The sequence below is a fragment of the Rhinatrema bivittatum genome, chromosome 2 (genome assembly GCF_901001135.1).
Source record: "Rhinatrema bivittatum chromosome 2, aRhiBiv1.1, whole genome shotgun sequence".
NCBI classification, from domain to species: domain Eukaryota; kingdom Metazoa; phylum Chordata; class Amphibia; order Gymnophiona; family Rhinatrematidae; genus Rhinatrema; species Rhinatrema bivittatum.
Window position 1 is genome coordinate 284427871 of NC_042616.1, and position 23538 is coordinate 284451408.

Here is a 23538-nt window from a genome sequence, read left to right on the forward strand (position 1 = left end):
TCCCGCCCCTTTTACGCACGTCCCGGGGCTTTGCGTGCGCAGGTGGCCTATGCAAAATAGGCACGCTGGCGTGCGAGGGCCCTGCGCATAAATCTGGCAGGATTTACGCGTGCAGGGCTTTTAAAATCTAGCCCAAAGGTAGGGGAGGTTTAGATAGGGCTGGGGGGGGGGGGGGGTTAGGTAGGGGAAGGGAGGGGAAGGTGCGGGGGGAGGGTGGAAGGAAATTTCCCTCCAAGGCCTCTCCGCTTGGAGGGAACGGAGGCAGGCTGCGAGGCTCGGCGTGCGCAGGCTGCTGATTTTGCTCAGCCTTGCGCGCCGACCCCGGATTTTAAAAGATACGTGCAGCTACGCGCGTATCTATTAAAATAAACGTACTCTTGTTTGCGCTGGTCGCGCGAACAAAAGTAAGTGAGGGCGTCTTTTATAAAATAGCAACTTGTGCTCTTGGCCCTTTCTTGGACCGTTCTAGACTATGCCTTTCTTTCACATGTAAATGTAAGTGTAAGACCTTAAAAACCTGCTTATTTTTTATGTTTATAAAACAGCATGTACACAGTACAGGCTGCTTACACTCTTAGATGCCAATTTTATGTACATTAATGTTTTGAAATTTCACTTGCTTTTGCAGTGTAGGGCAACTTTGGACAGGAAGGAGAGGGTTACAGATAAAAGGGAAGCTCATCTGTCTCATAAAACAGAATTATCCTTGGTGTTCAACTCTCCATGACATGAAACTCACAATACAGGAGAGGCACATTCCATACGGAACATTTGCATCAGCTACATCCCAACCCAAGACTCTGAAAAAAGCCTGCAGAAAACTGGCCAAAACATGTAATTGTATTTCTTCTATTAATAAATCTTCATATTTTTCATATTACTTGTGGATTTTGTTACATTTTAATTCATGTATCAAACTGAAGATTTGGCATTTCAGTAATAATAAACAGAGGCTCTAACAGAGAAAAATGGAAGAATTAAGAAAAAAACAAACATATGCCATATGAAAAGTAACAGGCACTCCAAAGAAAGTATAATACTAAATAAACATTTATTGAAAACCCATATTGATCATTTTGGTTCCTGATTACTAATCTATTTTGAATGATGATGGATTGCTTTTCCATAAGAAAGTTCAGCTAGTGTATAAATTTATATAGCAAAAGTTGAGTTTTGATTCCAACTAGGTTTCCTTTCATCAAAAAGAAAAACAAAAAGTGTTTTAAATGAGTACTGTGGTTCCATAGGCAGTAATGGGAGATGCATCATTGTGTCAGACACTCCAGCCCTGATTCATGCCAGGCTCAGACAGGAGTAACTCTATTCAGGGCTTAACATTTCTGGAAGCAAATAAAAGATACACCCATATTTGAGTAACCAGGTGTTTGTGGACATGCGTTTTGGCAGAATGGAGGGCGTTAATGGAACGAATATGGTGCTTGCTTTCATAATCTCACTCCCTTTATCTTCTTTCTAGAGTTCTCAGTCTGAGGGAGAGGTCATCAGTTGTTCTCCTTCCCACTGTCAGTGATGCATTTCTCATACATGTACATTTCAGGGAAGTTCACTTGTTTATTTTCCAACACACAAACATGACATTACAATATCTTGCCATCAGTGGGGGCAGGGGAGGTACATGTTGTTTATACAGTTGATCAATTCTGTACCCCAAGTAGACTAGTTAGTTGTTGCTTAACCTTAGTACTTAAACACTACCACTTCCAGGTATTCTGTTCTCACTTGCTGAGATTCACCATTTACAGTATGGAGAGCCATATTGTGATGAGGTGCAGGCTGGCTCAGGGGAGAATAACCCGGACTGGATCACCCCAGGAAGAGACCGAAGAAGAGCTAAACAACACAGAAGTCATATTTCAGACCCTCGCAACACACTTCGGGAGGAAGGCTGATAGCCCCCCTCTCGACAAATGAAAATTCCATTGCGGCCTCTGCATCCCGCAGGAGTCGCACAAAATGACCTGAAAAAAAAATGTCACCGAATGCTATTGTGACCTGGCTGTCCAGAAGTGTCCCTGGCTCCCGAGCTCAGAGCATGGGGGGAGGAGGAGGGGGGGGGGGGGTTACCACTGCTCAGGTTCACTCCCAGGACACTTCTGAGAGGGGGTGGCTGTCTTCATGGGCCTGGGAGGAGGCGATGGGGAGCTGTAACCCTGGCAGGGAGGCTTCGGGGTTGCTCCCATCTGCCAAGCGGGACCCCAAGGCTCATGGCCAACTAAGGGAGGGAACGCCTCGCTCTTCCCGTGCACGCGCTCAGAAGAGGACGTATGTAGACAACAGAAGTTGCAGGGGAGCAGGGGGAAGACTACATTTCTCAGGATCTTTGAGCCTCAGCTAAACCAAAGAGGGAGAGGGAGAGAGAGAGAGAGAGTTGATGGTGCAGCTGAGCAGGACACCCAGGGAAGGCACACACACCTGAACCCATGATTGCTGAGGAGAGAGGCACTGAGGGTTAAAAGTTGAATGCAGCTCTTCAGAGGGGCAGGAAGCTATGGAAATGGCTGATACAGACATGGAGATAGAGTGAGTAAGGATTACTTGGTTTTGTTTTTTTTTTGCCTGTTTTCGTGTTTTCTAAGGACTGGGAGGACAGTGGCCTGCAGAACAACAGAAGGGAGTTGGGGGGACAGCTGTGCTACTGCCAAGCAGGGTGGTTTTTGCTGGCTGGAATGTGCAGCACATTAGTTTTTCCCCAATGAACTGAGAGCACCGGGGACTTTGTGTGGTTTTTGATCTTGAACTGGAAAAAAAAAGGCTGTTTTGGATACAAACTTCTTTTGTGCTTGATTTGCTGGGAGCTGCTCTGGACCTGCCACAGGGGAATCAAGGAGCACTTGTTTGAGCCCTGTTGGTGCCCCTGAGGCCAGGCTGGGGTGGGCGGTTGTGGAGCTGACGCTGAGTCCTGCAGGGTGGGACTACCTGCCAAAGGTGGTTCTGCAGGCAGCGGAAATATAGGACCTTCTTCAGCTGGCGCTTTACTACAATATTCAGAGGCATTTAGCTGGATAATTCAAAAGTTATTGAGCTAAATGAATATTTGGGCACTTACCTGGCTGAATTTTAGCTAGAGATCTTATTATTCCTCTAAAATTTAATTGGATAACTTAAGGGCACTGTGTGTGTGTGTGTGTGTGTGTGTGTGTGTGTGTGTGTGAGGGGGGGAGGGGTGTTTAGGGGAGCAGTTATGTTAGTTGTATAAGCTATTCATCTAACCCCAGTATTCAGAGATCTGTCTAAATCTGGTCTTGCCAAAGAGCTATCCTAAAGTTAGCATGATTGAACATACCTCCAAAGTTAGATAGATAAGTTAATGTGGCTACCTTTGCTATCCGGACTGAATATGAATAGTGACTGAATTTGTACCTCTGGTGCACAACTGTGGTACTCTGTGTAGATGGTTTGAGTGTAAAGCTCCAGATCAGGAGGAGTGCAGGTGAATTAGCTGACACAACCATGCTGGAGTTTTCAAAAGTGTTCTTTATTTATTTTGACAAATTTTATTTTTCTATACTGTCCTTTGGGGTGCCAATTATTGAAACAATTTCTAGTCTGCTTTTCCCTATTCAATGCAGATAACAATTACACATGCACAGCTTTAAAAAAAAAATGTACAAACAATAATTAAAACTATTGGGAACTGGCTCAACTAGGCCTACATGATATTATCAGAGGTCAGGCAGCACTTCTTCTATCTTTCACTCCAGTCAAAGAACTCTCCAGAAAGAAAGTCTACTGGAGCATGCTCAATTCAATCTCAGCATGGGAGTGCTGCAATGTACCAGTTTATTAAGTAACCATGGATTAGACTTTGCATATCTCTGTTTCAGGTCAAGATGAACATGTACTTTTCTTAAATAGAATGTAAACATTCCCTTTTAAGACAGATGCTAAATGCAAAAGATTCAACTATAATCCCTCTAGTGACAAAGAATTTGGGTAAATCAAGGTCTTCATCTCTAATGTTGATGCAAGTTATCCTGCCATATATCATAGCATATTTATTAGCATGGGAGTTGAAAGAAACATTAAAGTTAATGTATTTCTTTGCACCAACAATTTTTTATGTTGGAAACTGAACTGCTATGCTGCATTATTCTTACAGATGCTTAAATCAACCTGCAGGGAGCAACATTTTAAGCATTAGCTTTGTTTAGTAAACTGCTAGGATACTATATGGCTTATATGCCAGCATGAGGCAAATGACATCTCACTTGCTTGACCATTACCTAGTTCCTTAATAAACTGTAAGTATTATACCACTTATACTGTTATCTATGCAGTGTTTTATGTTAGTTACATTGCAGGTTGCAGAACTCTTGGTGGCAGATGTCAGTAGAGATGTTTTCTTTTTATAGTTTTTTTTTTTTTTTTCATTTTGTGGTTTGGGCCCCCCAAGGGTAATTTTTATTTTTTTTTGCGGGGGATTGGTTTTTTTTTCGTGGTTCTCAAATTTTGTGTTAGCATGCACTAACATGAAATACAAATTTTTCTGAAATTTTGGAAAAATTTCTTTCATTTTTGAATGCTCTGTACCATCATGAATTAGACAAAGTCATTGAAATTGTCTAATTTATTTAAAATTAATGTGCATCTCTAGATGTCAGTGGCTGGTACTGTGTTCTGCTGAAAAAGAGAGACAAGTAAAGGCTATCAGTTTCCATAAAACCCACTCAATACAGTACACCTCAGCTCTTTTTATCTTGTTTTTCATAGTGTACTCTTTTTTTGCAGAAATTAGAATATTATTTTCTCTGCTGAATGACTGCATTTGGCACTTAGGAACTCTTGATTGCGGGATGGAAGTGAAGAATACTGATTGTCATTTGTGCACTGTAACAGGGTTAATCTGCCTTGTGCACTAATATTACCCATGTCCGTAGGGGGTAACCTCTATGACAAGGTTAAATTCTGCCAACCACAGTATTCAGTTTCACTCTAATATATATAAATAATATAACTACTCATTTGAAAATAATCATGAAAACATGTCTACTTACAAAATATAACATAAATGGCAAATTTAGATGATCCAGCACGAAGGGAATATAACTTTCGAACAGATGTGTGTGTGTGCCCATATATCCATTTATATGGCCGCACACAAATCTATTCTGTTACTTTATAACTTGCATGTATATGAAGTACAGAGTTTATAAAATATGCATAAATATACACGGGAACATACATGTGCTTGTAAAAAGTGAGAGAACCAAAATACATTATTCTACTTATCCAGACAAGTTCCGAATTATCTGGGTAAGTAGCAGCATTTATCCAGATAAGTTCTGATTTATCCATCAAAGCTGCTACTTAGCATAAGTCTGAAAAGCACCACTTGTCCATCTAATTAGTGTTTTTCAGACTTATCCCATATGCGGGCCGATACAGTAAGATGCGGTAGAAAGAGGTGTGTTAGTGCCGGGCGCACCCGCGTTTGCCGCATGCACAGTTCGGATCACCTACCGCTTGATACTGTATTTAAATGGCATGCAAATGCAAGCCGCGTCCAATGTGCGTCCATGAAGCGCAATCCATTTTACTGTATAGGCGCTATACAGCACCTATACAGTATCCTGGGTGCGCTGGTACCTGTCATTTCAAATGACATTTGAAATGACAGGTACCAGGAAGTGGATCCCAAATTTAAGCAAAAGAGAACCTAAAATCCAACGCACAGGGGAAAGCCACTCTTTGGATCACGACTAATCCCATCCCCCAGCTCCCGCTCACCTGCCCTGGCCACGTCCATGGGTGCCGGTCTCCAGGGCAGCCCCAGTCCTCTCTCCCCTCTGCCCGGGGGCAGCCGGCGGCGAGAGCGAAAGCAGCCCGGGGCGGATCGCAAAGCGGCTTCCAGCCCCCGCCAGCGAAGGTGGATGAACGTACGCCCGTAGCGAAGGCGCATGAACAGGCGTACGTGACATAACGGCGTACATTCATACGCTTTCGCTGACGAGCGCCCGTCAAGTTGGGCGCATGAACAGGCGTGCATGATGTCACAAGCTGCAAGATGGCGCTGGGGAGGCAGTGAGCGGCAGAACGGAGGGAGGCAGGCAGGTGAGCCGGACCTGCCCCGCATGCAGGAAAGGTAGGGGAGCCGCCGCCCCACCCCCTCCCGTGCACCCCCCCCCCCCCTCCCGGCCTGGGCAGTTGCCTGCCGGTGCAATTTTTTTGGCATGATAGCTTGCACCGCCTGTACGTCCCATTTGGGCGCTGAAGGCAGTGAAGGTGCCTTGAGCACCCAAATTGGAAGTACAGGCGTGCATTCATGCATCTTCGCCGGCGGGGGCTGCTGGAAGACACCTCACGGAGAGCGCCTCGCGGAGAGCTCCCGATCCGCCCCGGGCTGCTGAAGCGGGAGAAGGAATGCTGAAAGAGAAAGTGAGACCGGCACCCATGGACGCGGCCAGGGCAGGTGAGCGGGGGCTGGGGGAAAGTTTGCCGCCTACCCTTACCCCTGCCTCTAACGAAGGGGTAAGGGTAGGCGGTAATTTAGCAGGTTAAAGACGCGGCTAAACTGCAGGTTAAAAAGGCAATAGTCGGGGCGCACGTTACTGTATGGAAGGGAATAGCTAATCAGAGCGTTTACATATCATTTACATGCCGCGGACGGAAAGGGTTACCCGTTGATTTAAAGAAGCGGTAAGGATGGGTTAAAAGTGATAGTGAATCGTGGGTTGGACTTACGCGGCCAAATTGTGGGTACAAAGCGGGTTAGAAATGGGGTAATCGCGGCCGTGTTTTACTGTATTGGCCTGTAAGTAAGATAACCAGCTATACAGCGCTCTTCAGACTTATCTGGCTAAGTAGCTGCTACTTAGCTGGATACCCGCATATTTCTACTTCTAATTTTAAAGTTATACATGAGTAGATTTTATACACAGAAATTAGGCACATTTACCCCTGTAAGTTGGCTTTTTTTTTAGTCTAAGTGGGGAGATGTTCTAACATGCATTCGGTGATGAAATTACTAGTTTTACCAATTAGTCTATCTGTTCACCCAGTCCATCTACTGGTCATCAATCTTTTCCTGGCTCTTCAAGCTGAACTTCCCCCATTTCACCCAGACCCCCTACCCAATCAGCATTTCCTCTTGAAGACATTTACGATCACTTACTGCAGATGAAAGCACGATAAAAACACACGAGCAAGCTGTTAAATCTATGGGTCTGCTTGAAAATTGTACAGCATAAGTTATTGAATTGTCCATAGAATATTCACATGTAAGTGCATGTACATGAGTATTTGCTATTTACATGCATATGTTCTGATTGTTACACACAGAACTCTTTGAAAGTTCACCTAAGTATGGAATATGGAGTCACTCTTAGTTTATTTGATATATAAGAAGGAAAAACGAAAGAAGAAACTGAAATAGTCTAAGCAGGGCATTGGACTCACTCTTGAAGTTTAGGGGAAAAATAGATCAATTCTATAGCAAAAATCTTCAATTTAAAAAATTCCATGTAAGAATTTGTTTGCAATTTCACAGATACCATACTTAATCATTATGAGGTCCATATTGAATGTGGTTTATCCGGCTAAGTTGGGAGTTAGCCAGACAAACTCTGAGGGATATAAAATACCCCCAAGTTATCTGGTGAAAAGGTTAGCTGGACAAAGTTTTTATCTGGATAACTTAGGACCGTTCCAGGTCAGGCCAAACTTATTCAGATAAGTTATCTGGCAAAGTTATCCGGTTAAGTTTAGGACTGCCACAGTGCTGCGTACCCAGATAATTTAAACCTTAGCCAGATTTATTCAGACTATAGCCAGTTAAATAAGTAAAAACATTTTTTCAGGTCAATAGCCTCAATCTCCCACACCCCAAAATACATAAAAGCAATATTGGGCATGACTAAGTTTAGAACACGATCACTCAGTGTGAAAGGTTTGAACTCGTACAGAAAAAGGCAAACCTCCTTGACGGTGTCCATTGTGTTGGTGCAATACATTTAAAGAGGCATTATAAGTATGTTAGCAAAACTGTAGATATTGGGCCGGATTTTAAGATGTACGCCCGATTTTATAACGTGCTCGCAGCTGCGCGCATGTTATAAAATCCGGGGTCTGCCTGCGCAAAGAATCCGGAGCAGCCTCTGAGGGAACTTTCCTTCTGCCCACCAACCCTACCTAACCCTCCCCCTCCAATCTTTATTTTATAAGTTGCGCCTGCCTCCGGGCAGGTGTAGGTTGCACTCTCCAGCCCCGGGACTTATGCGTGCCGCCGGGCCTTTTGAAAATAGCCCCCCCCTTACGTGCATAAATCCTTTGAAAATCTGCCCAATTATGTGGTAGGAGAAAAGAGGGAACATTTCTATGTTGCTCTTAATTTTCGATGCAGTGAAAGCTTTTGCCATGGTGCACTGGTCATTCCTCTTCAAAAGTTTGGGAAAAATGAACTTTGAGTGCTACTTCTTTGAGTGGATTCAAAAGTTGTATGATCACATGGGTGCGTGTGTTAAGGTGAATGGGAGTTATGCCTCACAATTTTATACCTTGTCGTGGAACATGGCAGGTATGCCCTCTATCACCACTGCTATTCGCCTTATCCTGGAACCTTTTGCTATCAATGTTTAGGGTGGATCCCTCTATACAAAGAGTATCAAATGACAGCTTTTTTTCTTAAGTTAGCCAGCTATATAGCTGGGTAGAGTTAAAGTTATCTGGGATATCTGGCAATGTTATTTAGGAGCTATATGTTTTCTGACAGTATCCAGTTTATGCGTCCAGTAGAACATGATTTGCAAGAGGCAATATGCCAACAATGTATGCTTGGACAATACCTCAGGATGGTTGCAAGATAATTGGTTGGCTCTAAATAAGACAAAAATGGAGATTTTGAGTGTGAGGTGTATTTTTTTGCAAAGTAGGATAGGAGGGTATGAAGTGAATATCCTGGACCAGGTCTTATTTTCAGCTTAAAAAATAATACATAAAATTATTCTATGAATTCTAAAACATGAATCATGTCCTAAGAGTCAATTATACATGTTTTGTGACAGTTCCAATGACATTTTATGTTCTAGTCAATTCTCACCCAGGCCTACTGTTTCAAAATTGTACAAATTAAATTGAGGGCGTTTGGTATAGCTTTGTTCCTTAATTTTCTTGAAACTTAAATCTATTCCAAAATTTTGAGACTTTTTTTTTTTTTTTTTTTTACTAGCATGAGTATTATCATTGCAGTACAAAATTGTCAACACATCCCCAGGAAAAGTGTGCTTGACCCTTTACAATCATTTCAGATTCCTTTGCCTCTGCCTCTGATACAAAAAAATCTAACTTTGAGACTTCCATACAGCAGTAACACTAATGATAAGCATCCAATTTAGAATGGTCATTCTACCCTCTAGTAAAGATAACTCTCTTTTGTAATATTCTGAAATATAAAAAAAAAATATATATATATGATGAACTACTGGTGCCTTTAATGTAAGGCTGTAATTTGCTAAGCTATATGATGTATGTTTTGTACATCAATTATCTAGAAAGCTCTTTGCAGTCAAAAGGTCATATTGACATGTTTGCCAGAAAACTTTGTGGATAAGCCAAGTTTTTTAAATGCATTCTACTTTACAGTGAAAGAGGAAAAAAGTCTCGAAAGAGGCCATTAATCCAATAAATTAGCCTAATGAATTTTTATTGAACTTGTAGACGTTTATCCTTATTTAGTGCATCTTACTTTAAGGTGCCCCATGCAATTTGTCATGATATAAGATTGGTATTGGATGTGAAATGAAACTTGGATTCAAGATCCTCATTTTGGGGGGTAATTTGTTAAAGGGACCTCTGCACATAAGACGGTATTCTGCATGCAGAAGTGACCTTCCAGGACAGCATGGCTTCCAGAGTAACTCTCCTATTCACTCTAAACTGGAAGCATATGCTTCCCACCTAGCTCACTTGGGATCGGCATGCTACTGCGATCTGGGCTGAAGATCATTCATTTTTATGGTACCAAAAGGGTAGGAGGGTTAGTGTGATTGGGGGGACAGGAGGGTATGTTTTACAGTACCAGGGAGTAGGCAGATTGGGGAGGGAGATGGAAGACTGGCACCTGGTCATTACTATTAACATTTTTATGAGTTTGAGGGGTTTGTGGGAGCTGCTGGATTTAGAGCTCAGAGGTGTGTGTGTAGGGGTCAGTAATAAGGCCACTAGATCTGTGATCTTCTTTAAAAATAATAGCAAAAAAAAGAACTGCAGCTCCACTTAACCGGCTATATTCTTTTATCCCACTGAATATCAGGGACAAGTTATCTAGTAACTGGAGGAGGATAATTTATTCACTAGCTGGCTTACTGAATATCACCCCCTCTCTTTCTTTTCGAGTCTAGCTAAAATATTGAAAGGTCAGCAGTACTGTGAGCCTTTAACAATTGTTCTGCTAGAATCACCAAACATAGGACAAAGAATGCTGCAGAGGCAGTGGTCACAGCCCACGTGTGAGCTAGAAGATGTGGTGGGGCATTATGAAGAGGAACGATTCCTAGTCATCATGCAATAGTGACACTTATAAGGGAATTTAAAAGCCCAGCACGCACAAAAACTGGGAGATACATGCATAAGTTGGGCTGGCGAGTGACGAGTGGATTTAAAAGGCGCCAGCATACGCACGTATCTACCACTACTTGCACATGGGCATGGACATGGACATTCCTGGATTTCACATTGAAACTAGTACGCAAATAATGATGTGAACAAGTGCCTGGGGTCACTTGCTGTGTAACTTTACTTCTGCAATGGAATTGGGACTGAATTGGAAAAACTGGTAATTGCATCAGTGCGTGTCTTTTTTTTTTTTTTTTTTTTAAATCCTCACTTACACAGTAGAAGCAAAATTTATGCCCATAGGTGCACTCCCACTTAAATGTGTGCACATGTGCGTGCATTCAGCCTATTTTATAACATGTGTGAATACTAGGGATGTGAATCGTTTTTTGACGATTTAAAATATCGTCCGATATATTTTAAATCGTCAAAAATCATTAGGGCCACGATACAATACCAATTCCCCCGATTTATCGTCAAAAAAATCGTAAATCAGGGGAAGGGGGAGGGCAGGAAAACCGGCACACTAAAACCCCCTAAAACCCACCCCCGACTCTTTAAATCCCCCACCCTCCTGAACCCCCCCCCCCAAATGCATTAAATTACCTGGGAGTCCTCTGTAGTGGCGGTTCGTGGCTAACTCGGGGGAAGGGGGAGAGCACGAAAACCGGCACACTAGATCGTGAGATCTTCAGCCGGCGCCATTTTTCAAAATGGCCGCCGCAAAATGGCGGCGGCCATAGACGAAAACGATTCGACGCAAGAGGTCGTTCCGGACCCCCGCTGGACTTTTGGCAAGTCTTGTGGGGGTCAGGAGGCCCCCCCCCAAGCTGGCCAAAAGTTCCTGGGGGTCCAGCGGGGGTCAAGGAGCGATTTCCTGCCGCGAATCGTTTTCCATATGGAAAATGGCGCCGGCAGGAGATCAACTGCAGGAGGTCGTTCAGCGAGGTCCGGAACCCTCGCGAGATTTCCGGACCTCGCTGAACGACCTCCTGCAGTCGATCTCCTGCCGCGCCATTTTCCGTACGGAAAATGATTCGCGGCAGGAAATCGCTCCTTGACCCCCGCTGGACCCCCAGGAACTTTTGGCCAGCTTGGGGGGGGGGGCCTCCTGACCCCCACAAGACTTGCCAAAAGTCCAGCGGGGGTCCGGAACGACCTCTTGCGTCGAATTGTTTTCGTCTATGGCCGCTGCCATTTTGCGGCGGCCATTTTGAAAAATGGCGCCGGCTGAAGACCTCACGATCGAGTGTGCTGGTTTTCGTGTTCTCCCCCTTCCCCCGATTTAGCCACGGACCGCCGCTACGGAGGACTCCCAGGTAATTTAATGCATTTGGGGGGGGGTTCGGGAGGGTGGGGGATTTAATTTAAAGGGTCGGGGGTGGGTTTTAGGGGGTTTTAGTGTGCCGGCTCACGATTTTAACTATTATGACGATACTTTACACACACAAACGGCAACAATACGATTCCCTCCCCCTCCCAGCCGAAATCGATCATTAAGACGATCGAGGACACGATTCACATCTCTAGTGAATACACATGTTTAAGTTATAAAATGCATACACAACAATAAGATAAGGTTTTTGGATCAATTTTTCAATTTTTACACGCCATATATGAAAAACAATGGTCCTAAGATCAAAATTTTTGTAAGATCAAAATTTTTGTAGGACCGCTACCAAAGGGATCTGTATAGCAATCAGACCCAGCATAGGAGAGGTCACTTTACTTTATTAATGTCAAAATTTTCCGAAAATTCTATTGCCACGGGAGAATGAACCAATAGATTCAAACAAAGCCACAAAAGGCTTTTGTCTCAAAACAATCATTTGCAAAAAATTGCAGTACTTAGCTACAAAAGCCAAAAGAGACAAAAGCCTTTTGTGGCTTTGTTTGAATCTATTGGTTCATTCTCCCGTGGCAATAGAATTTTCGGAAAATTTTGACATTAATAATAAAGTAAAGTGACTAGAGATGTGAATCGTGTGCCCGATCGTCTTAACGATCAGGTTCGGATGGTGGGAGGGAAAAATCGGATCGTTAGAGATTGTGAATTGGAATCGTTCCGATTCCAATTCACATTGTTAAATTTTTAGTGAGGCCTGAGCAGATAAACAAAACCCCACCGCCCCCCCCCCCAAAAAATGTTAAATTACCTGGTGGCCCAGTGGGGGTGGGGGGTCCCCGGCGCCGATGGACCGAAAAAAAAAAACCCACCCCGACCCTTTTCAAATTACCCCTTTGCTTCTCCCACCCTCCCCCCCCCCCCCCCCCCCCCCCAAAAAAAAAAAACCTTTTAGATGTACCTGGTGGTCTAGCGGGGGGTCCAGGAGCCATCCCTTCAATTGTGCCGGTGCTGGAGGTTTCAAAATGGCGCCGATCGCCTTTGCCCTTAACTTGTCACAGGGAGCAACGGTCGCTCTTTGTGACAAGCGGTCCTACAAAAATTTTGATCTTACAAAAATTTTGATCTTAGGACAATTGTTTTTCATATATGGCATGTAAAAATTGATCCAAAAACCTTATCTTATTGTTGTGTATGCGTACTTCCGGTTTTTGGAAGCTGGGCTTATTGTTTGTGATATATATATCGTAAGTTATAAAATGGCCATGTCCCTGGGTGCAAGTTGGCAAACAGGCGCACATGTGCGCCAACGCACCTGTTTAAATGTTACCATCCCTGTGGTCAGACTCACAGCTCATGATTCAAGGGCTCTGGTGCAAGTCCTAGGGTTTGGCCACTGACAGAGGATTTTCACTGTAAAGACTGGGATAAGTGAGTTGGGGAAGATGGTGTAAAATAAGGAATAAAAAAAACAATATCCCCGGTACTTGAAAATTATGCTCTTGAGGCTGTAGCTCACCAGAAGCTGGCTAAAGTTGAGCTGGAAGCCCAAAGAGCAGAAAGAAAATACCAAATCAAAATAACAAAGGAACAGAGTAAAATCTGAGAAGTTTTGTTAATAAAAATCATTAATATTAGTGGGTATAAAGACATCCAAATACTTAAAAATATGTATCTAAATATGAACACCTTTAAACTGTTTTTCCACTCCATTAATTCATGTTTGACATGGTGTTATTGTGATTATTAAGATTCATTTTAAAAGGAGCAATTTTCAAAACTTTTGGGTTGTTGCAAAAGGTGGTTACCCTTCAAACTCCGCGTGTTCTTTCCCTTTAAAAACTGCCCACAGGAAACAATACTGACAGAGATTCTCACTTGCCTTTCTGTGGATACCAGCGGAACAAGGCACCTAGCTCTGGAAATGCAGCCCTTGTTGCCCGAGCCCACCCACGTTTCCTGCAGGGAAGTGTGCACCTGCTGCTGATCCCCACGTGATATTTTTACTCATGTACAGGATGGGAAATTCTCAGAGCTACCACTCTGTCCTTCTAAAAATTTACAAAATATTGAGGTAAAGAAAGTTTTTAAGCTGTCATGAATATAGTGATAAACCATTAATATTTTTTTCAAAATTAGACTATTGCAATTCCCTATTGCTAGGTCTGCCTTCTTCCTATTCCAAACCATTACAGATGGTGCAAAATTCAGCAGCCCGACTACTAACAGACACAAGAAAAAGAGACCACATGTCACCCATCCTGAAAGAGCTACATTGGCTACCCGTATACTTCCGTATCATGTACAAAGCCATATGTATCATTTCAAAACTATACATCAATGCACTTCCCTCGATCTTCAATTCCCTCTCCAAGTATACAACTCGACAAGACCTACCAGAGATGTTTATAGAGGCACACTCCAAGTTCCCCCTGCGAAATCGACTAGACACATTACCCTAAGAGATTGCGCCACCTCCACAGCTGGCCCCCTTCTGTGGAATTCCTTACCCACAGATCTCAGACTAGAACCCTGCCTCCTAACTTTTAGGAAAAGACTTAAGACTTGGTTATTCAAGCAAGCTTTCCCAGACACAATTTAATGACACAATCCAAGGACTCCTCTAAAACATCCAGCCATTAATCATGCCATTTGCACATAACTTGTAATTTGACTTGTATATCGTTTAACCATTTTATTCTTTCCTATTTCTTCCTCTTCACCAAGTTTTGCTACCCTTGTTAATTGTAACTGTACCTTCGGTCACCTCAGTTCTAGTTTGATGTATTTAATGCACTCCCGTTTCATGTAAACCAGCAAGATATGTTCTCATGATTGCCGGTATATAAAAACCTTAAATAAAATAAAATAAATAAATAAAAATATGCTGGGATAATTTTCCAGCAGTAAGGGGTTCTGGGAGGGGGTGTCTAGAAGGTGAATAAAAGAGAATTTCTTCCCCCCCCCCTCCCCAAGTGGATGTGTTTAATGTGAGAATATAAAGGTGCTCCCACCATAACCGGAAGGATGAGAGAGACTTTTCAGTTAGGAGTTTCAGCCTTTCAGGAATTCAGGGCTAGTACAGTTGCTGTGTGGATTTTTTGCTAGAGGAGCAAAGGGAGCTTTTGTTTTGTATTAGCTAAGGGCCATCTGTGAGATAAACGATCCCTCAGTCGACAGGGATTTGTGTGCAGTCATATACATGCATAAATAGACATGTGCAGGTTTTAAAGTTATCCTTCCTGTGGGTAATTCCCTACTCAGCCCCCTGGAATTGCCTCTGTTTTGTGCTTCTAAAGATATGTGTAAAATCAGATTGTATGTACACTTTTATGTACACAACAGTCACAATTTTACAACAAGATGTTAATGTGCATAAGCCTGTGTTGTTTTGTTTAGTCTGCAGTGTCTGCAATTGTTAAAATGAGAAGTATGGCATATCAAAATAAGTTAAATAAGATAGAGGAATATAGCAGAGAGGAGCATATAATTGTTATACAGAGTGATTAATATACTGGTTGAAGAAGGGAATGAATGCACAAAAGTCAGGCCCTTACAGTATTACAGGTAAGAAAATAAGTTCAAATAACTTATTATAATACCAAACATTTTGTTTTCAATGTATTTAAACCCCCTAACACCCCCCCCCCCCCCCCCCTTTCACCAAAGATCACCTTCAGGGACTGCAAGGGTTGAAAAAACCTGACTACAGCCCCGGCATACCAGAATTCTTTCCACAGGGGAACAGCTCTTGCTATGGTGCACAAGGGCAGTGACATGCCAAAAACAGGATCCCACACCAAGATTGTTCCAAAATAGGAAAACAATAATAATGGATTTCAGAGTCCAACATTCAAAGTCCAGAAAGTTGGAAAAATATATGAAAAGATATATAAACTAGCACAATCCAGGCCCTAACCCTAGAAAAGACTTATTGATCACACAAAAAAAAAGAAAAAATCAGTTTTTCACAGTTCTCTTCCCTGTTTTAAACTCCTCTAAAACAGAACTGCTTCTCATCTCCCCAGATAACAATGCCATCTCTAATCCTCCAACTATCCCAACTACTACACAGGTGAGAGATCTAGGAGTATTAATTGATAACCGGATGAACCTTAAAGCTTACATCAACAGAACCACCAAGGACTGTTTCCACAAACTCCAAGTTCTGAAAAGAATTAGACCACTCTTCCACACTCAGGACTTCAGAACCATTCTACAAGCTATCATTTTTTCTAAGATCGATTACTGTAACTCTATCCTACTGGGCCTACCTTCCTCCTATACTAGACCCCTCCAGATGTTACAAAACGCTGCAGCAAGATTACTGACAAACTCCAGGAGGAGGGACCATATATCTCCAATCCTAAAAGATCTCCACTGGTTGCCTGTTCACTTTAGAATCCTCTACAAATCTCTTTCCATAATATACAAAACCATCCATCAACACACCCCACTCGACTTACAATTCCCATTCCAAATTTATAACTCCTCCAGACCAACAAGAGACACACTCAGAGGATCTCTTCAAGTGCCCCCAGCCAGATCTACCAAACACATTACCTTGAGAGATCGGGCCTTTTCAACAGCCGGCCCCCTTCTATGGAACTCCATCCCACCGGACCTAAGACAGGAGCCCAGCCTCCCAACCTTCAGGAAGAGACTTAAGACCTGGCTGTTTAAAAAAGCTTTCCTGGACACCGATTAATTCTATTCAGCCAGATTCTACCACTTCCACATGTAAAAATGTTATTACTAATGTAAATACCTATACCTAATGTTATTCTCTCCCTTTTCTTCTCTCCTCCCAGTTCTTTTACCTTGTTATTTGTAACTGCTTCCTTCTACACAAATAGGTTATTGAATTGTTCACTGTACACCCCTGTTATATGTAAACCGGCATGATGTGTTTGCAACATGAATGCCGGTATATAAAAATTTTAAATAAATAAATAAATAAATAAATAAATAATACTTGAACATGGTCCAAAAGGATTTTTCCCTCTCAGGCTCCCACGACGGCCTCTATCTTCCCCCAGGCCCAAGTAAAGAACCAAAAACAATCTCTTCTCCTTCAGTCACAATTCAGTCTGTGAGCGTACGGAAGCAGAAGTGTGTCTCTGTTGACTGAGGGATCTTTTATCTGACAGATGGCCCTTAGGTAATATGAAACAAAAGCTCCCTTTGCTCCTCTAGCAAAAATCCACACAGCATCTCTAGTACTAGCCCTGAATTCCTGAAAGGCAGAAACTCCTAGCTCAAGTGCTTCTCTCAGCTCCTCCTGGTATTGGTGGGAGCACCTTTACATGTGTATTTTGAGCTTTTAAAATAGTATATACACAAGTATATGCTATTTATAGGGGGGTGTGTGCTGATTTTCCACATGCGCAACCCTTTGAAAATTCACCTTTTTTACTTTTTTTGTTTTAAAATGTATGCATGTAAATTAACCTGCACAAGTTAAGGCCCTGCAAAGAGCAGGTGTAACTTTGCCTGGGTGAGTTTGTGCACATTCTTGGAGATAATTTTTAAAGTGAACTTCTGAGCTTTATTTTGCTTTGAAACCTGGCAAATCTTATGCACTTTGGCAATACATAAATGAGGCAGGATATTATTAAATTGCCCTCTGAAAGGGCATTCCTTTGTTTCTTTATAAGTCTTGGACTCATTTCATATAATTCTTTTAGACCTTCCTTATTGTGATTAATTTCATTAAATCTGAATTCTATATAAAATGTCTGGCATAAAACTCTGCCTGCACCCTTATACCCCGACAAACACCCTCAGCCCACGTAATTCAACACACTCAAAAACACTCCTCTTTTATAGCTGTGTTGGACAGTCTACTTTTAGAAAATATTTATTTCCACAAGTATAAATTACTCTCAAGCATTTTTTTTTCATAGGCAGCACATACATAAAAGCCCAGGCGCGGTTGGGATCTTGCCTAGGGAATAGGCTGGGGTCCAAACAAGGGGCCTTGGACTAGGTCCGAGCTTGACACTGGGGCATTGGCCGAGACACCAAAAATTGAACAAACTTACATGCTTCATCTGGGATCCAGCATTGAGGCCTAGGCGCAGGCCTGAGGCCAGGTCCTGATGCTGGGTCCTTGGACAAGACACAGACCGGACACTGAAGCCCAGTCTGGAAGCCGGGTCCTGATGTCAGGGCCTTATCCCGGATCCAGGTCTGATATCGAAGCTTGACCCTGATGCTGGGTCCTGACGCCTCAGCCTAAGCCAAGGCCAGGCCAAGACCTAGGGATTGGAGCCCAGGCCTCTTGTGACATTCTCTTCTTTCATCACCTGTAAAATGATGGTGTCCGCTGGAGACAAACTGGAGATAACTCGATATCTCCTTTTTCATTTAAACTTCCATATACCAAATGTGACTTCTGCTGAAGAGGGAGAGGCCACAGTTAATTGACTCTGGTGCATCCCTAGCATATGCAATCCAGCCACCATTATTCACTCCCTGATCCCCAGCTGCATTCACTATTGTAGTTTTCTATATAACAGTATTCTACAGCAATGCCTCAAGTGCCTCCAAATGTTGCAAAATACAGCAGCAAGGCTTTTGCCAGAGGCCAAGTCCAGCAAACATGGGAAGTCTGTCCTGTAAAGGGTCCATTGGCTCCCACTGAAAGCAGGACAAAATTTAAAGTATTTTGTTTGCATTCAAATGCTTGAATCAAACCACACCAGCATACTTATCACATTTCCTGCCCACATGTACCTGAAGGAGGAAACTTGCAACAGGCCCTTTTTATCTGCCCCTTCACCAGCTGCAGCAAGGTTAGCTTGCACCCGCCTTCATGCTTTCAGATGCTTGGCAATCTTCTTTTTGAAAAAGAATCAAAACTAGGCTATTTAGCCAAGCCTTCTCCTGAACTCTGCATATCCACCCAACATACTGCTAGGTATTGTCCATAAACTATGAAAACATTATTTTCCTTTTATGTGCTGTGTTTATCTTACTGCTTGGTATCCTCTCTTTCCTATGAAGTCAACGTACACTGTGTATTCCCAGTTTAATGTTCATATGCCAAAATCGATTACAGAAACAAGAAATATTTCCATATGGTGGTTCCTCCAGAAAACACATTGATAATGGTGCAAAATATTGCTATTACTTATAAAGTCATGCAACTATTTATACATTTGTTTTTCCAGAACTTTACGCAAGGTGGTGAAATTAGAGATGGCTCTGTAACTTCAAGGTTCATCTGCACATGCAGATATTACTGCAGTACAGAGAGTTATAAATTTACCCTACCCAAAGTTGTATCCAGAGTCATAAGACATCTAGTGCCCCCTTGAATTTGACTTTATTGTACTGTACTTATAGTATTCTTGTTCTTAGGAAAGCTTCCATAGAAAATTATTATTCCCTATGATAGGTTTTTGCCTAGGGAAGAACTAATGCAAATCATAAATTGTGAAGTTTCAGCCTTTTGGCTATGCAGTTCATTTATATTTATGCAGAGCCTACAAAGTGGAAACACAATCTTGTTTTGGATCTTTAAGGCCTAATGTTCCTTAGAGCTAATTTGCTTTGAGGTCCCTTGATGCATTTAATTTAATTTGTGGGAAGCACATTAATGTGAAATGATAAAATAATTATTAAAATGGAAATAAAAGTAACTGAATGAAACCAATCAACAGAGAAGAAAGACAGGTTGATTACTTTAGTTCAAAGGATAATTCCCACTTTAATTACATTTAACCTAGTTGTTAGGAAGAATATGATAGGACATATATCTACCACTTAATTGCACATGACAGACAAATAATGACAGAAAGACAGGACTTATCAGGGATTCATCAATACAAAAAATGTGATCATTTATTGCATATGATAAAATACAAATATGTAAACTAAATACACAGTTTGCAGAAGTATTAATATGGGATAGCAATTCATGAACTTTCTTCCATATAATAATGTAGTCAAGACAAATATATCAGAAACTCTAGACAGGATATTTATATTTCAATCTTCAACACCATATTATATAAATACCAACTTACAAGTATAGTACATAAAATGCAACAAAATAGCTTCAAATTGATCCATTTTTCATCATTATCGTTATACATATGTTTTTTCTTCAGGCATTATCTGTCTTTCAAAACTTTATATCTATATCTCTGTTATTCTTCATGGGGCAGGCATGAGTCCCATTTGTTCCTACCCCATCTGAGGTATGCTTATAAATGATGCTGAAAGACTGAGGCCAGAGTTATTAATTGTTAATAGAACAGCATTTAAATGAGATCATGGAGGAAAACTAATAGTAATTCAGAAACACATGGTTCAGAGAGAGGTATCTTCAAAGGATACTAGCAAAACAGAGAAGATAAATTATCCCAATAGAGAGGGTGAGGAAAGGCTGAAGGTAGCCCATTTTAGATTTAAATAAAGAGTGCATAGGTATGAATGACTCCAAGCTCCCTGACTGCCTACATCATCTGCTAATAAACAAATTGTGAATACAAATACAATAAGAAATACAAAAAAGACATTTTAAAGAATGTTTAATTTGAATGTCAGAAGTCTAAACAATTAAATTTGTGAGTTAGAATATCTAACATTTATGAGGATATAGACATAATAAGCATCTCAGAGATGTAGTAGAAGTAAGATAAGAAAAGAATACTGTGATACCAGGGTAGAAATTAAAACATGAAAGGGCAGATTAAATTGGAGGGTGAGTGGTGCTATATGAAAAGGAGGCATAGAGTAGTGTTTCCCAACTCTCTCCTGAAGGCACACCTAGCCAGTCGGGTTTTCAGGATTGTACAATGAATATGCATGAAATCGATTTGCATATCCTGGCTCTCCAATGTATGCAAATATACCTCATGCATATTCATTATAGATATCCTGAATATCTGGTTAGGTGTGCCTGCAAGAGAGAGTTGGGATAAGTCTTGCTCTGTGGAATCTTTGGGGTAGATTTTAAAAGGGTGCGTGCATGTTATAAAATTGGGGGTCAGTGCATGTAAGGGGGTGCACAATTGTGCACCTTGTGAATGCTGAGCCACGCTGCCTTCCTCCGTTCCCTTCCCCCTAGCCTGACCTTCCACTCCAACCCCCCCTGATTTTTGTCTTACCTTTTGCGCCTACCTCTGGGCAGGCGCAAGTTGTGTGCGCCGGCAGCCTGCCAGCATGTGATCCTCTAACACATCTTAAAAAATGGTGCGGGCCGGGAGGGGGATCTAAGATGACTGACAGGACCGAATGTGCATGACATGGGCTCTGAGAAAATTTGAGTACACTTGTAAGTACAATGCCGCATACATAACACTATGGAAAGAGTTGGAAAAGTTGAGGAAGAAATGAAAACACAAGCAATTAAATCTGCTAAGGTTGAAATTGATATTAAAGAAATGAGAAACCTTCAAAGTAGCATTATTAAAGAAAATACAATATTGGAGAATCGTATGGAAAATATGAAACAAATCAGAGGGAGAAATTTACGTTTAACTTTCCTAAAGATCCTATGGTGACTCCACGTGACATGTGGAGACAATATCTTTTACAGATATTAAAGGTTCCTGAAGTGGCGATTTCCCCCCCCCCCCCCCCCCGCGCCATTTTTTAAGATTGTGCCGGCCGTCCATTGCTCCTACCATGTGACAGAGGCCGGCCAATGACACCGATAGCCCCTGTCACACAGTAAGGGCAAAGGGCCATTCGTGCCATTTTGATTAGTGGCAGCCAATGGTCCGAGAGAGGGAGATCGCTCCCGGGACCCCCGCTGGACCACCAGGGAATTTCGGCAAGTTTTTTTTTTGGGGGGGGGGGGTCGGGAGGGTGGAGGTTGCAATTAATTAAATTTGAAGGGTTGGGGTAGGTTTCGTAATTCGTTTCAGGGGGCAGCCGAAATAAAATTGGCCCAAACCACAGGAAAACGAAATTTCCCATGGCGGGCCGATGATCAATTCCGAACTGAAAGGTTCGTCCGCGTCACATCTCTAGTAAATATAATGTGCATATGTACAGTATAATATACATATGTACTTTATCATTTTTCAAGTTAAATCTGTTATAAATGCAAAATTTTTCAATTGTGTGTGTGTGTGTGTGAGGAGAGTATGACCAATGGGGTGGGGGGTAATGCCAGGCTGTAAGGTTCACCTAGGGTGCATGACACTCTAACACTGGCCCTGACTATGGGGCTAATTATCTGAACGGCAGATGAAATTTAATGTTAAAAAATGCAAAGTAATGCACATAAGGAAAAATAATCCCCAGTACATGTACACAATGCTGGATTCTGTATTAGGAGATACCACCCAGGAGTAGGACCTTGGAGTTCTTTTGAACAATACATTGAAATCCTCAGCTAAGTGTGTAGGTAGAGTTCAAAAAAGCCAAAAGAATGCTAGGCATGATCTGAAAAGGAGAGAAGAATAAAATAGAGACTTTCATAATACTCTGCATCAACCCATTGTACAACTGCATCTTGAGTCTGCAGTTTCGGTCATCCCTACTAATAAAAAAAAATACAGAGCAGAATTAGAAAAGGTACGGAGAAGGGCAACAAAATGGTAATGGGGATGGAACATCTCTCCTATGATAAACTATGCAGGCTAGGGCTCTTCAGCTTGTGCAAGATGGCTGAGAGGGCACACGAGAGAAGATTATAAAATTATGAGTGGGGTGGAACAGATAAACAAAAGATGGTTATTTACACTTTTTCAAATAATGCAAAAGCAAGGCAATACTCCCTGACATCAGAGGATTTTAAGAAAACTTGGAGACATTTTGTCAGTTCCACTAGATGACATTTACAAAGCATTTTTAGAGTCGGGAGTAGATCCTGAGGACTGGAGACACATGAATGTGGTTCCTCTTCACAAAGTGGAATTAAGGAGGAGGCTGGAAATTAGAGGCCTGTTAGTCTGAACTCTGTGGTGAGTATATCAATGGATTTGCTGCAAAAACAGATGATAGTGCAGGTTCTATAATCCAATGCATTACAAGATCTGAGGCAGCATGACTTTACCAGAAGTAGATCAGATCAGACAAATCTGATCAATATCTTTGATTCAGTGATGAGAGAGGAGCATTAGATGTTGTGTACGTGGATTGGATGGTTCCGCACAGGCAATTTATAAATAAACTGAGCACTTAGTATGAGCCCTTAAGTGATTGACAAGGTTAGAAATGGTTTGAATGGGAGGCGACAAAGGGTAGTGGTAAATGGAGCTCTCGTTGAGGAGGGGGGTTTTATTAGTGGTTAGCCACAGGAATTGGTCCTTGGACAGGTTCTTTTCAACTTTTTTATAAACAATATTGCAGAATGACTATCAGGAAAGTTGCCTTTTTGCAGATGACACCAAAATGTGAAACAAAGTAGATAACCAGGAAAAGGAAGAGGATCTAGCAAAGCTTGATGAATTGTCTAGAGTTCAGAAGCTAAGATTTAATGCTAAAAAATGCAATCGTGCAATTGGGCTGCAAAACCCAAGGTAGTGGTACATTAGAGGGCAGGGCTTCCCAAACCTGTCTTGGGGGCCCTACAGCCACTTGGATTTTCAGGATATCCACAATGAGTATGCATGAGGTAAATTTGTATATACGTAGTCTCCATGATATGAACATTTATCTCA

General features: G+C 42.0%; 1 long non-coding RNA gene across 1 annotated transcript in view; it reads left to right on the plus strand.

Moving 5' to 3' along the window:
* The first annotated feature begins 2414 nt into the window (after positions 1–2414).
* LOC115084567 overlaps positions 2415–23538 on the plus strand; it is a 90696-nt gene continuing 69572 nt past the window's right edge. Inside the window, exon 1 of the long non-coding RNA XR_003854597.1 lies at positions 2415–2541. This is a non-coding gene — a long non-coding RNA (uncharacterized LOC115084567). The remainder of the gene's footprint in view (positions 2542–23538) is intronic.